Consider the following 15,085-nt stretch of genomic DNA (forward strand, 5'->3'; position numbering starts at 1 on the left):
AAAGAAAGTATCCATGATAACGATCAGCTATATAATTAACCAATGTGTGTTTTGAGAGGCTGACAGAATACTTGACTTTGAGAGGTAAAGATGTGTGCAGAGCAGGGGAGCAAAATTTTCTTTGCTTTAGACTGTAATAAGTTTTGAATGCCTTGTGACCTGCCCCATCCCAATTGCCTTGTGATCCCCAGGTTGAGAACCCCCAGTCTAGACAAACGAAGGGTAGGAAGAGCTCTTCCCTTTGAGTGAATACTGAATCAGTACCTAACTGTGCTGTTAGGAGGCACTATGTTGCCAGAATAACAATGTTTGTTTGATGGAATGTTAAGCACACTTTGGGGTAACTGAATTCAGTCAAAAATTCCCCCTGTGGTTTCAGCTGGACACAGTGTTCTTCATGTTACACCAAACTTTTGTACACTGCTGAATAGTCACCACACGCCACTCCAGCAGGGGCTGCACTTCAGTCATGATAAAGCGACTCCTGTCGTTATATATCAAGGTCTGATTCTACTCTTGCTTCCATTGTTTGTACATTGCTTGTTATTCCTTTGTCATCAATGGAGTTACTCCTGCGGGGAGACTCAGGTCTGCTATGTGTAAATTAGTTTGTGAACTGCTGGGAGGTTTTTCTGGATGAGTGTGGCTGGCTATGCCATATGTAAATCATGATTGTTAACCTGGAAACCAAGGGCCACTCAGGTACATCAGTGGTCTCAAGGTTGCAGAACAGAGAGTAAGGAAGCATGGTTATAATTTGGGAATGATAGGCTGTGTAATTAAACATTAGAATCATGGGTTTAGAGACAGTGCTTAATTTGTAATGAAAGAGTTGCCAGGGCTCAAAGATTAGTTGCTAGAACTCAAGTAATTTTTTTTACATTCATAACAGATGCAGCAAGCCCAGAAGTGCTGGGGCTATGAACTGCCAAGCCCAGAGGTGCAGTGGGGCTCAGCCCTGGCAAAACTTAAGCACCATTTGGAAGGGAGGGTCATCTAGTCTAACCCAATGCCAAGATCCAGGATTCGTTGTGTCTAATCCATCCAAGACAGATGGCTAGCCAGCCTCCTTTTGAAAACTCCAGTGAAAGAGCTTCCATGGCTTCCCTAGGCGTCTGTTCCATTGTCCTACTGTTCTTACAGTTAGGAAGTTTTTCCTGAGATTTAATTTAAAGCTGCTATGCGGTAGTTTTAACCCATTGCCCCTTGTCCTGCCCTCTGTGGCAAGAGAGGGCAACTTTTCTCCATCTGTTTTATGGCAGCCTTTCAAATATTTGAAGACCACGATCATGTCACCCCTTAATCTCCTCTTTTCCAAACTAAATATACCCAGTGCCTCCAGCCTTTGCTCATATGGCCTGCATTCCACCTCTTTGATCTTGTCATTTGCCTCTGGAGCCTTTCCTTTCTGAAAGACAATGCATGTCTCTAACACCAGTTGACTGGACCACCTTGAAAGGGAAGAGAGAGAGCTTTGTGGTATATTAAAAGCTGTTAAAATTGTAAACAGTCACTGTAAATTCTATGGGGTTTTCCTGGTCCTGCTTGCACGTTAGGGGCTCTGTAGAGAAGCACGTAATCTGGGTCTTTTGGAGCTAGAACTGTCTAGGGGTTTGGACGGTTAGGATTCATCTACACAGGGACAAGGCCCAACCAAGTCTCCTTGTGTTATTAAATTACATGGTGCCTTGAGGGTGCTGTTGTTTGTGTTCCAAGTTCTCTCATATAGGGCCAAAGGAAAATGAAGCCAAACTGAATGGTCCAGTCTGGGATGAGCTGCAAATGAAACACTTCATCATGTATACTGAGGAGGGCTCTTCTTTCTGGGGCAATACTGAGCAAGCAGTACCAAGCACGACAAACCACAGGAGAACTTGGACCTGCTGCACCCGAATCTCCTCTCACTTAGACCAGCATTAACCACAGTGGCGCCCATGGAGTTTCTCCTGATTTATACCAGCGTAAGCGAGGGGAGACTCATCTGCACCTCAGGAGGTCTGACTGCAGGGCAGAACGAGGGTAGGACTCCACTGCCTGATTGGGCAGCTTTCCACCCCTACATCACACCCTTTGTGCAGCCCTTTACCCCTGTAAGGCAGGGAGCCATCTTGTGCTGACAGAGTAAGTGTAGCTCGTGCTGTTGTCCAGTTCAGTATCCGTTACACGCTTAGTGGTATTTTCCTACCAGATTGTGTGGCTGTTAGCACAGCAGATGGGTGGGTGGAAAGCGAGTAGGCACTTGTTACACTCAGAGCTGGGGTGGTGCCAGTTCTCACACACTTCATTGGTACATTGTCAAACAGCAGGAGAAGCAGCTGCTGGAGGAATTAATGCAAATTCACCCCCCCAACTCCCACCCTACCGGCAAAGCACTGGATTTGCAGCTCCCCAGAGCTAAGCTGAGCTGGAAGCCTACATTCCCCCAGGGCATGCACAGCCTGGCTCCACATACCCTTCTTCCACCCCAGCGTGGGGCCGGCCGTGTGGAGGCAGGGAGCTGTATCCCCGCAAAGGGCTGTAGCCATGGGCATGTTCCTTTTGTGTGCCAGGTGGCTCCAAGAGGAACTCCCCAAGGCAGAATTCCTCTCGGAGCTCCCCTCGCAGTGTGGGGAGGAGGTAGGCTGCTCCACACCCCATCCAGCACTGGGCAGGGCCCAAAGGAGCTCAGAGAAAAAACAGATAACAATAAATCAAATCACTGAGCAGCAATTGAAGACTCAGATCTGTAAACTGCAGGCTACAGAGCATCAAACCCAGGAGTCCTTCCCTAAAACAAAGTTTCCACCGGCTTCCATGGGAGTTCTTCCCCAGAAAGGACTGCAGAACGGGGCGCCAGAAGAACAGCCGGAGTAAGGCAGTCCTAGGTGGTAGAAGCTGAGCTAAGCTGGGAAAAAGAGAAAGGAAACCAGATATGTCCATGATTAAGGTCAAGCAGAGAAAGTTTTGTTAGGATTCTCCAACAAACATTAGTGCCTCCTGTCTCCCAGACAGCAACGGATCCTAATTGTAACTCTTAGAGGACTTCCTTCACCGGCTCTGGATATGTCCAGAATTAGAAACCTATGACGTCTTACAGCTTATTTTTGCTGCAGTGCAGATCTCTACTCCCCACATTACATAAACCCCTGTCATTGAGAGACAACACTAACTATGCATCACACACACTTTACATGGACAGGACATGGACTTGGAAACCACGTCATTACCCTGACGCAAAAATCCCCACAGGCACCAGGGCTGAAATAACATCCATGAAATGGATAATATATGAATGAATGCATATTGCTCATACACCTTACAGGGGCCTAAATTAAGTGTATCTACTCTAGGAAGGGATAGCTCAGTGGTTTGAGCATTGGCCTGCTAAACCCAGGGTTGTGAGTTCAATCGTTGAGGGGGCCATTTAGGGATCTGGGGAAAAAATTGGGGATTGGTCCTGCTTTGAGCAGGGGGTTGGACTAGATGACCTCCTGAGGTCCCTTCCAACCCTGATATTCTAGGATTCTAGGAAGGGTTCTAGGCATTGCTGTAGACAGGTGAGTGAAAATCTCTGGTCATCGTGCAACTGTGGTCAAAAAATGCTAAAAAGAGGATCGAATGACATGGTCAATGAGACAAAGGATAGTGTATTGCCTTTATACCAGTTAGTGGGGCGGGCTCCTCTGGAATACTGTGTGCAGTCTTGGTCATCCCATCTCTAAAGGGACATTGCAGAAACTAGAGGCAGCTCAGGGCATAACTCCATAGGAACACTCAGGAAAGTAAATTCACACTTTTAGCTAATGTAGATTAAAAATGGTTTAGTTAAACTGCTTTAAACCTCTGTGTGGACACACCCATTCAGAATTAAGGTAGCCTTAAATCAGTTTAGTTTAATTTGGAAGTGAATTAAACTAAACTGAATTAAAGCTATTTTAATTCTGAACGAAAGTGTCCACACAGACATTGAATGCAGTTTCATCCACTTTAAATTAATACTTTTAGTTAATTTAGATTAATTTTCCTGAGCATCCCTATGTGGACAAGCCCTCAGAGATGAGCCATGAGAATGATCAAGAGCCTGGAAAAGCTCTCATACGAAGAGAGATTGGATTGTTTATCTTAAAGAAACTAATCAGAAGGAACATAAGAGTATATTAGATAATGAAGGGAACAGAGAAAGTTGATCAGCAGCTTCCTTTTCCAATTCATAGCACAAGAACAAGGAGACATCAGAATATTCAAAACCAATCAAAGGAAATACTTTTTCATGCCACATGTAATTAGACTCTGGAACTCTCAGCCACAGGAAGTCGTTGAGGTCAAGAATTGAAGATTTGATTTGCATGGACATCAAGAACATCCAAAGTTATCATAATTAAGGAAAATAAAACTTTTGGAAGGTATTTCAAACTTTATACTTCAGAGCTTAAGTTGATCTCTGACTATTTCAGACCAGGATGAGACATTTAGTGAGGGGCAGATTAACCTACATCTGCCTCCTACAGGGCTCTTACACCTTCTTCTGAAGCATCTGGTTCTAGTCAACATCAGAGACAGGATACAGAACTAGATGGACATTAGGAATTGTCAGACTGGATCAGACCCATGTTCCTGAAATGTGCTATAAAACAAGACACTATGGCTTCTGTGTAGATCTGCTCACCACTGAGATACCCAGACTAAGGGCTAGAAGCATGACTGTGAGGGCAAGATTGTCTCTCGATCTGTACAAAAAGGATTAAGGAGATGAGGCATTCCCTTCCATGTTACAGTGTAGAATATCCACAAAAACAACAAGGAGTGCGGTGCCACTGGACTCCTTGTTGTTACAGTGTATAATGTCACCTGTAGCTAAATTTGAGGGCTACATGCCCCCACAAGGTAAATGTTGCCCTGAAACTTCTGCCAGGACAATGAACCATTTACATTCAACCCTCTTTACAATAGAGGCTCAGATTCCATAAATGTCCTAAGAATTATTTTAGTGCATCTTTCTTCTGTGATGTCCTTGAGTCTTTGCTGTGAAGATCTGTATATTCCTCCAAATCAAGAAAAATAGGAACTTAAAATTAGGCTAGGATTTAAAAAGGGGGTTCCTAAAATGAGGTTCCTAAGAAAGTAGGCTGATTTTCAAAAGCGCACGCAATGGGAGCTACTGTGTGCTCATCACGTTGGAAAATCAACCCAGCAAGGACCAGATCTGAACAAGTATTTGGGTACACAAAGATTCAGATAGCTGCCTAGAAGGATTCAAAAAAGTGCCTAAGTAGGTTCACTCCATGGGAGTTGGGTGCCTAACCCACTTAGGTGCTTTTCAAAATCCCATTAGGCACCTTTCTCTGCATCTTTAGGTGTCTAAATACCCTTGAAAATCTGGCCCTGAATGTGTGGAGCACCAGGAGCTTGCATGTAAGTCCCTGGAAGTTCAGCATTATGCACCGTGCATGACCACTTACTCCTGGCAACTATCCTTCCAACTTCAACAGAGCAGACGGGTCAATTTTCCAAAGATATTAGTATCTCATACCGGTCCAGTATAATTGGCTCATAGAAAGGAATGTGTTCGGGTATGTACCCTGTATTTCAGCTCTCCTCTCTATCCTCTTGAGGCTATGTTCTCTTGGGATTGCCAGTGGATTAGCAGCTAGGGTTATTTTGCTAATCATTTGTCTAACTCAAGGCAAAAGGTGCCTGGAATCCGAGATAGACATGAAACCCCCAAAAGGTACCTAAATTGAAATACATAAAATGTTAACAGCTTAACCTCACTGGTTGAACATTAGAACATACGTGTCAAATTCACTAATAAGTAAACTACTGGCAAATAGAAGACAACAAATTACAGTATACAATTAACTTAGTTCACAGCCAGCTCTAACCCTAATTACTTAAGTACTACTTTAATATTACCGCAACATCATCATCCCTGGAGAAAATGCAGGCTGAAACATGGAAGCACAGATCTGGCAAAGAGTTCCAAAAAGTCTCAGTGTACTCAGGGGCCACATCCTCAGCCCCTTAGGCTTTGCGCCATTCAATGGGGATTTAGAGTCATAACCTCACAGCTTCTTCTTTCTCTAACCCACTTGGGGCCTTGCCTACATGGGAAACTGATATAATGCAAGCATTCTTATTTCAGTTTAACCTAACCCTGTTCCCACGCGACTTAAGCTTAAAAAAAGAAAAGAAAAGCCATTTTCAACCCAAATAAGAGTGTCAACACAAGAGTTTGCGCCATTTGGCCGTATCAGTTTAAATTCACACCTTAAGTTATAATGGTGCAATTTCCCGTGTCGACAAGGCATGCTGGATCAGCTAGCTCCACCTAATTACTGTCGCCTAAGACTCCAGTCAAGAAGCAACAATTGTACTTTAGCACCTGCTAAACCGGTTGAGTTAAAGCCCTTAACACATGAAATAAACTCCATGCAATCATGGTCTCATGAGGTCGAAAGCGACTTCGCAGGATCCTGTGCCAGCAGGCACCCAAGGCAGCAGAACATTACACTGCTGAGCGGGTATTATATGAACTTTGGTGCCGCAGTATGAACCACAGATGTATAAGGAGCTTGTCTGCCAATGCTATGGTCTGCCAGACCGAAATACAGGCATTGACCTATATTTAGCAGGCCCAGAATAGAAACAGGACTATCAAACTACCAGGGCAGATAAAAATCAATGACTATTTTTTTTTAAACTGATTTTTTTGATCAAATGTTTGAGGAAAAGACACCTACCTAAAGATTGTTTTAATTAAGATACATAAAAGCTCAAAGCTCTCTCATCATGGAATACGGATTATAAATTCTAATTCTATAGTATGAGACAATATATTCATGTAATGTTTAAGAAAAATTTTGTAAATGAGTTCCAATGGGTCCCTAATCCATGAATAATCTTATGGGATTGCAGGGGCTTCCGTACAGCTTTAGGTTAATCTTCTATCTATGTACTGGGACTCAGTGCTCAGTCTAGAAGATATCAGAGATGCTTAGTTTTGCAGTTCTCAGACTGTGAATTTATGTCTCCAGAGATAACATGCTTGTTAACAGCAAAAATATTTTTAAATATATAAAAGGTGAGAAATAAGAGACCTCAACCCTATTGTCCCTCTGCAAATTTGTGTACACAGAGTCAATCCCTTACCTCTCTCTAAAAGTACAAAAAGTTTCAAAAAGTTCAATGAATAGAAGATTGTTGGGGGCGGAATAGATTTGGACAAGGAGAAGAAGTCTGGAGATAAATGTGAGAAGGGAGGGACAGGCAGTGAAACTGTTTGAGCAGCATATTCCAGAAGTCTTGAGGTCTTTTGGAGTGTAACCTTCATTGATTTGAGATCTACCATACCATTCTCTCACTAGAAGGCAAAAACCTATAATGGCAGGAGGCCATAAAAGAGACCCAGTTTGGGAACATTTTAATGAAGTTCCTCTACCTGTAGTTAAGACAGGCATGCGTGCAAAATGCAAACAGTGCAACAAAGAAATGCAAGGCCTGGTTGACCGAATGAAACAACATCATGAGAAGTGTTCCTTCTCAGGAGGAAGCTGCGTTGAAGATGATGAAAGGAACATGTCTGAACATGCAGGATCTTCAGGTTGGTAAACTTTTTTATTTCATACTTCTTTCTTGAGGACTGCCTGTCTTCCTTCTGGACTGTTCTTGAATTCTCATGTTTGAGCAAAAAATATAGTTGTTACTCTATCGTACTATCATTTCAGATGCAGTTGTGATAAAAAAAATAAAGAGCTGAAATAGGCAGATCGTCCTTTTACAATTTCACCTTTAAAGTAGTACTGAGTGTCCGTAAATGCAATGAGTAATACTAAATGAGCATATGGTAATAATAAATAACTGCATTGGTTTATTTTGTTTAGGAGAATCCATCCTCAACATACAGGATTCTGAAGACTATCTACCTTCCAAATCACCATCATTTTCTACGGTTTCAGAGTTATCTGCCAATGATAGTGTTTCAGTCACATCGCCACAGTATACCACCTGCAGCAAAAAGGAAAAAGAAAAATCTCCATCATCCAGAAACAACCTTAGATAAGTGTGATAAGAACCAGCAGATTACAAAAAAAAAAAAAAAAGGTAATTGATGAAAAAATTGCCTGGTTTCTTTATGCAACAAACTCTCCTTTCCGTATGATTGAGAACCCACACTTCATTAACATGGTTCAGTCATTAAGACCAGGATACAGTCCACCCAACAGAGCAGATGTTGCAGGTAAATTGCTGAATAAAGTATATGAAAGAGAAATTGAGTAGTGTGCAAAAAGTCTAGAGGGTGAACTTGTTAACCTGAGTCTTGATGGGTGGAGCAATGTCCGCAATGATCCTGTTGCATGTGCTTGTGTGACAACAGAAGAAGGGAATGTCTTCCTTACAGAAAGAATTGATACATCAGGAAATGTGCACACAGCAGAATACTTACAAGAAGTAGAAGTAAAAGCTATAACAAACTGTGGGGGGAAAAGTTCAGATGTCTAGTATGCAGCTTGGTCACAGACAATGCTGCAAATGTATCCAAGATGAGAAGAAATTATTTAGAAGAGAGTCCCAAGCTAACAACATACGGTTGCAGGGCTCATTTCATGCACCTCTGAGCCAAAGACTTCAGTGCTCCAGAAATAAAGGCTAATGTTGTTGAAATTGCAAAGTACTTCCGTAACAACCACTTTGCAGCAGCTGCTCTGAAAAAAGTGGGAGGAACCAAGAGAACTCCCCCACAAGACGTGTGATGGAACTCAGTAGTGGACCGTTTTGAGCACTATACCAAGAAGTGGCCTAATCTGATGACAGTTTGTGAACAAAACGGTGGAAAAAATAGATGGCCCTGTCACAGCCAAAGTTCTCAGCACTGGACTTAAGAGAAATGTTGAACACACGCTGCCTAAAGCCTATTTCCATAGCCTTGAACAGAATGCAGGGAAATCGCTGTTTTATTGCTCCTTAGAAACTAACCAATTTATTTGAGCATAAGCTTTCGTGAGCTACAGCTCACTTCATCAGCTGTAGCTCACGAAAGCTTATGCTCAAATAAATTGGTTAGTCTCTAAGGTGCCACAAGTCCTCCTTTTCTTTTTGCGAATACAGACTAACACGGCTGCTACTCTGAAAACTGTTTTATTGCTGACGCTGTTGAAATTTGGAAGGAACTGAGTGAGATCTTAAAAAGAGAAATATGCAATGACAGTGTTAAATTACAAGCACTAAAAAAACGAATGGGAACAAGCACTATCTCCAGCTCATTTTCTTGCAAGTATTCTCAAGACTCGGTACCAGGGTCAAACCTTAACGGCTGAAGAAGAGGAGTTGGCTAGGACATGGACATCCAACAATCATCCCTCCATAATGCCAACTATAATAAACTTCAGAGCTCAGGGTGAACCCTTCAAGAAATATGTTTGCTGATGATGTTTTAAAGAAAGTCACACGAGTGAACTGGTGGAAGTCACTAAGCACTTGGATTCAGAGACTGTTGACAGGATAATCTCACTTTTAACAGCAGTAGCTTCTTCTGTCAGTGCAGAAGGGATATTTTCTTCCTTTGGACTAATTAATTCCAATTTGAGAAATTGTTTTGGACCTGAAAAAGCAGGAAAACTTGTTTCTCTTTTCCGGATTATGAACAAACAGGAAAATGAAGGTGAAGACGACTGAGTTAGCTGCTAAAGCCAATATTTCAAGTTTCTCATGTTGACCTGGCGGACAGAGTCAATTTAATTTTTGGTATTATTTTTTGTTGTTGATTTTTAAATATTTCATTTAACTATTTTAGTTAAAAACAATTTTAAACAAACCTGATTTTAAAAAACTTGACAGTTTAACTAAATTCAAAAATTCATATGCTTGTTTTGTGAAAATCTTATGTTTGCTGTTGAAGAAAAAAAATCCAGAATACATAACGTTGTTTTAGTTAAATAAAACAATTTAAATGTCTGTCTGGTGATGTTCTCTTCCTAATACAGCATGGCTAGAAAATCCTCCAAATATTAATGATTAACCGGTTGAATTGGAGATATTTATGGAGTCATTGGGAGGTGAACTATCTGCTTCAATTGCCTTTGGTAAATGAAATAACCATTCATTTTCTGATATAGCTTTAAAACTAATCTGAAAAGTTTTCAAAATAAATCCCTTTAAAAATGTATAGTGTGTACCTTCTAAAAATGAAAGCCTACATCTATCTCTGAGTTGTGAAGAATATGTATTAAGGTTATACCAACCAATAAGAATGCACTTTTATGTAGAAATCTTCCTGACTAGTGATTTAAATCAAATCCACCCTGCAAACTACTAACACACGGTGTGACAGATCACACAGCAAAACCAGTAACAACCTAAATCATGAGGCAACGCATTGGGTACAGCACCAGCGGGTGTTCGTGGGGCGATGGCTTGTACCAGGGAACCCTGTTCATTCTGACACACCCGGCTTTCCGGCCAGAGGTGCCCTTTCAGAGAAGCAGCATTCTCTTTGCCCAGCCCACCATGGGTCTGACACATGTCTATACCACTCAGCCAGCAGCTTGGAGCAGATCACCATGGAAAAGAGCGTCACTGCGTCCATCCCCAGCTGGCCTCCAGACCTCAGAAACAGCTCCCTTCTCTGCCACGTCGGGATCTTTCTGATGGATCATCCTCTGGGATCGTGGCTGCCTGAAACAGATTTAACATTCTTCGCTAAATATTATTCCTCTGTGTCGTGCAATAGCCCAGTTCACGCCCCTGCCTTTATTGGTCTGGTTAAAAATCCAAATGTACCCACTGTTCTGAAAAGGGTACCAGACTGGTGATGCCTGAGTAATTATGCAGCCATCTATATGTTTATACTGTAGCATCTGGGTAGATCTGAGTGACAAGACACTTGTCTATTGCAGGATCTAACCCCTACACCCATCCCCAATACCTATGGCCCTTAAAAAAAAAAAATTCCCTGAAAGTTTCCCAGGTTTTTAAAAAGCCCTTACTGGGCCCTGGGGGGGGGGGGGGGGGGCGGTGTGTGTGTGTGTGTTTTTACAGATTTTCACCCACATTTGCGGAAGTGCTGGAACTCCCTGGACCCAGCTTCCTGCTCTCGAAGGAGAGGTGGCTGCTCATTCCCCGCCCCCCGCCCCCCCTGCAGAGTCACCTCCAGAAGGTGCAGGGCAACTGTGCAGAGGAGGGTAACTTCCAGCTGGTTGCTGGTGCTCTGCAGGGGGGAGTGAGATAGTCAAGACCCTGACTACTGTGGCAACAGGCCCACAGGGAATAGAAGGCTCCCTCAGCTGCTACATTACAAGCACCAGGCACCCCTCTCTCTCCCCCCGCCGCCCTTTGTTTTCCATTTTTACCCATTCCCCGCCCCCCCCCTTTATAAAATTTTGGGTAAACACTGATAAGTTCCTTGGAAACAAAGAGTCTTACTCACACCGAGCAAGTGCTCGTTTCAGCGACCATGGTTTGTTTCAGCGACCATGGTGGGGAGAGCACCAGTGACCCCGGCAGAGCATCTGGTCACTATCAGGGCCAAAAAGGAAAGGAACAAAGGTAACAATGTTCTCTGACCTTGTGTGAAGCAACCAAGTCAAAGTGACCTATGAGGGATGCAATGGCGTAAACTGCTGCTAGACGTAGAATGGTGCAAATAACTGATTTTTTGGTTCGCTGGCCCGCTTGAAAAAATTCCATTTCAGGTTGAACAAAAGGGTTTGTTTGCCCCCAAAATCCTTAATTTGAAATTTAATTAAAGAAAACAAAACATTGAAGTGAGTGTCTAAATGAAAAGTCACTCTGAACTGAAAATTTGAGACATGTTTCAGTTAGAATAAGCCCCCAAATATTTGAAAGTCTAAATGCTTTGGAAAGTTCGACATGAATTTAATGTTTCAGTCAATCTGAGTCTGCACTTGCAGCTAAACAAGTTTCAGCTGAAAAGTTTTGTCCGGCTCTTGCTGGAAGAGAGGAGGTAGACCTGAGAGGAGCAGGACAGACGGCAGCTAATCCCCAAGAGCTGCATTTGCGACCCAAAGACAGTGGAACAGAAAGCACACACAGGATGTTTCACAGCAAAACCGTTCGCTTCCAATCATGAAAAACTGACCGGGACACCAGCACGCCTTTATATCTGTTCCCACTCCATGAGGGGAAAAATCCCCTCCCCCCAAACCTATTCCGATTCCATACGCTGTAATATGTGATTGTAGCACAGCACGCACCCACCAGCGCAGCACCTCCCGCTGGTGGGTCTGGGAATTAGCGCTTCCACCTGCTGGCCAATGTCTCCCTTGCTGCCGCCTGCTTCTCCTTTCCACACCACACTTTAGTTCAGGCCCTACAACCCTCCTGGCCCGCAGCGCCCCTTTGCTCAGGCACTGCCCCCGGCAGTACCCCACACTCAGGGGTCCTCCCCTCCCTGGAGAACCCCAATTCCCTGAAGCCCACCTTGCCTCAGTGACCAACTGCCAGTCTTCATCTAGCCCCTTTTCTCAGGGGCAAACGGTAGTCTACAATGGCTGCTCATCATTAGCAAGGGGGTTTGGACCTGCTGCCTTTTCCTGGCCTGGCTGAACCACTGCAGCCCCAGTACCTCCACAGGCCCTTTTATCCTGGCCTCAGCCTGGGGACTCGCCTGGCCAGAGCTCTGGTCTGTTTGAGATACCCTTCTCTAGCCATCAGCCAGGTCCTTCCCACACCACCAGAAAGCCACACTCCCCCCTGGCTAGCTCCCAGCCCTTTTATCAGGGCCAGCTGGACCCTAATTGGGTGTGGCCACACCTGCAGCTGCCAACCCAATCAGCCTCCCTCAGCTGCTTTCAGCCCCAGGCCTCTCCAAGGGCTGGCTTTTAACCCTTTCCGAGCCAGAGCAGGGTGACTGCCCCACTACAGTGATGCACTGGCAGCAAGCGTCTTGCCCTCTGTGCGCATAGCTCTGTTGTGCTGTTAATAAAGTACAAACTGTTCAGAAATAGATGCATCTTTATTGTAAGCAATGCCATTGCAGAGCTAGTGCGAGCAAACAGGTTTTTCATGCTGCCAGAAAACATTCATCCAGCCAGGTTTACTAGTGCATTTTCTGTGTGCAAACAATTGGTGTATCCAGCTCACTAGTGAGGATGACTCGGAGTACATAGAGTAGACACCCACTTAACCCCAGCACAGGCAACAGAAGCTGGCAGAGTCAGGACCAAACCTGCAAAGAGCAATGCCCAGGTTAGAGTTCCAGTTTAGCTGGAACCCAGGATTTCTATTCTGATGTAGCTACACCAGTGCGACCTCCCAGTGCAGTGAAATTAGGTGGTAACCAGGGCAAGCTGCACCAGGGCAAGCCAGCATGACAGGGCTGCAGAGTTCCTACTCTGGGGATTGCACTTCGGTAACTATGCTAGTGCCAGTTCAACCCCAAATTGACAGGCCCTGAGAAACCCTCCCCATCTCACATTGCTCAGAGTGGATCGTTCTATTTTAAGACTAAACACCCTGCATCACAAATTCATATCCCACTTTGGGTATGTCTACAGAGCAGCTAGACACACGCGGCTGGCCAATGCTAGCAGACTCAGGCTGTGGGGCTATTTCATTGTTGTGTAGACTGCTGGGCTGGGGCTGGAGCCCGTCCTCTCAGACCCTGTGGGGTGGGAGGGTCCCAGAGCCCGGAAGTCTACACAGGCCGAGCCAGAGTCGGCTGGACAGGCAAGGTTTTTCTTTGCTGTGTAGACCTACCCACTGGTAGGTAGCGACACATTCCATTCAGGATAGCCTCATTGGGTCAGGCACTGTACAAACAGCTATGGGAAGGGTTTCTGTCCCAGTGAGTTTATACTCTAGTGACTATAACAGGTGTCCACTTTACATGAAGCCCCCATAAACGTAGGCTCCAATACTGTGCACACACCTTTAAACGCATGGGGGGGTCCCACTTCAGACAATGGAGCCTTCTCACTTTTCCCCAGCTGAGGATCCGGCCCACACAGCCGGCTGTCACTCTGCAAAAGGGTTATGTGATTCTGCACAGTGCAGGATGGGGAGAATCAGGGCGTGGGTGTTGTCTTGGGCCTTGTCTGCATACAGAAATTGCAGCAGTTTAAGTAAGCATGGGAATGTCATTAAAGTGGTGCAATCCCCTCTGTGGGCATACTAATCAGTTTACAACTGATTAGAGTAATTAGGCTTGTGCCTGTACATTTACAGACATGAACTGAAATAAACCATGTTTACATTGAACTAAAGAGTACCCACAGGGACTTTGCTCTGGTTATCTCAATTGGTTTAAAAAAAAAAAAAATCTCACACACACACAGGCCTTAGAGCAGGAATGATGCTGTCAGCAGAAGACATACTGATGGTTGTTGATTCATGGGCAGAGGTGCTGGAATGAGGGGTACTGCCACACCCCCTGTCTTGAAGTGGTTTCCACCATATACAGGGTTTACAGTTTGGTTCAATAGCTCTCAGCACCCCCAGTGTAAAAAAATTTCCAGCACCCCGATCATGTGTTGGTTTCCTCTCCTTCAAGAATACATTGTTTTGGTTTGTTAGCTGTGTAGCTGAGTCACTGACATTGCTGATCAGCCTCTCTCACAGAGGATAATCCTAAACAAGATCCATCCCGTAGAGCTGCTATGAGATTGTACAGATTGGAAACTTCTGATGCTCTGCCATCCTTCCCTAAATGAGAGATTAAGGTTACATGGAATTGCCCGGACTTGCAAACTGCTGAAGATTAGTGAAGAAAGCTAAAACATTCGCAATCCGTTACGGTATTGGTATGTCATCATAACATCGGCTAGTGACCTTCAGAAGACCTGGTGACTCAAAAGTCTCTGCTACCCCTAGCCACCAGAATCACAATACGTAAATGGCTACAATAAATAGTACTGTTACATAGTAACCTTTTCTGGGTTTCCAACGGCCTGATTCTTTATTGTCAAAGCCATTGTTGGGGAGTAAGACTACTATTCATAACTACAGCAAAGTCAATTGTCTGTGTTAAGGGAACCACATATCTCACAGAATCAGAAACTGATAGAGAGGAACAGCTCCACAGCTGATGTGAAATAACTTCATCGTAGTCAGTGGAGCTCCATGATGTGGATTAACACCACCTGAGGATCCA

At 44.2% G+C, this 15,085-nt stretch overlaps 1 long non-coding RNA gene across 1 annotated transcript; it reads right to left on the reverse strand.

Moving 5' to 3' along the window:
- Positions 1-2,037: 2,037 nt before the first annotated feature.
- Positions 2,038-12,656, reverse strand: LOC122465571. The gene is made up of 4 exons (XR_006290508.1): positions 12,415-12,656; positions 11,402-11,490; positions 10,535-10,650; positions 2,038-2,884 (listed from the first exon to the last, which is right to left on the reverse strand). It is a non-coding gene; the product is annotated as an uncharacterized LOC122465571 (long non-coding RNA).
- Between the last annotated feature and the right edge of the window lie 2,429 nt (positions 12,657-15,085).

This window comes from Chelonia mydas, chromosome 4, assembly GCF_015237465.2.
Source record: "Chelonia mydas isolate rCheMyd1 chromosome 4, rCheMyd1.pri.v2, whole genome shotgun sequence".
Taxonomy (NCBI): Eukaryota; Metazoa; Chordata; order Testudines; family Cheloniidae; genus Chelonia; species Chelonia mydas.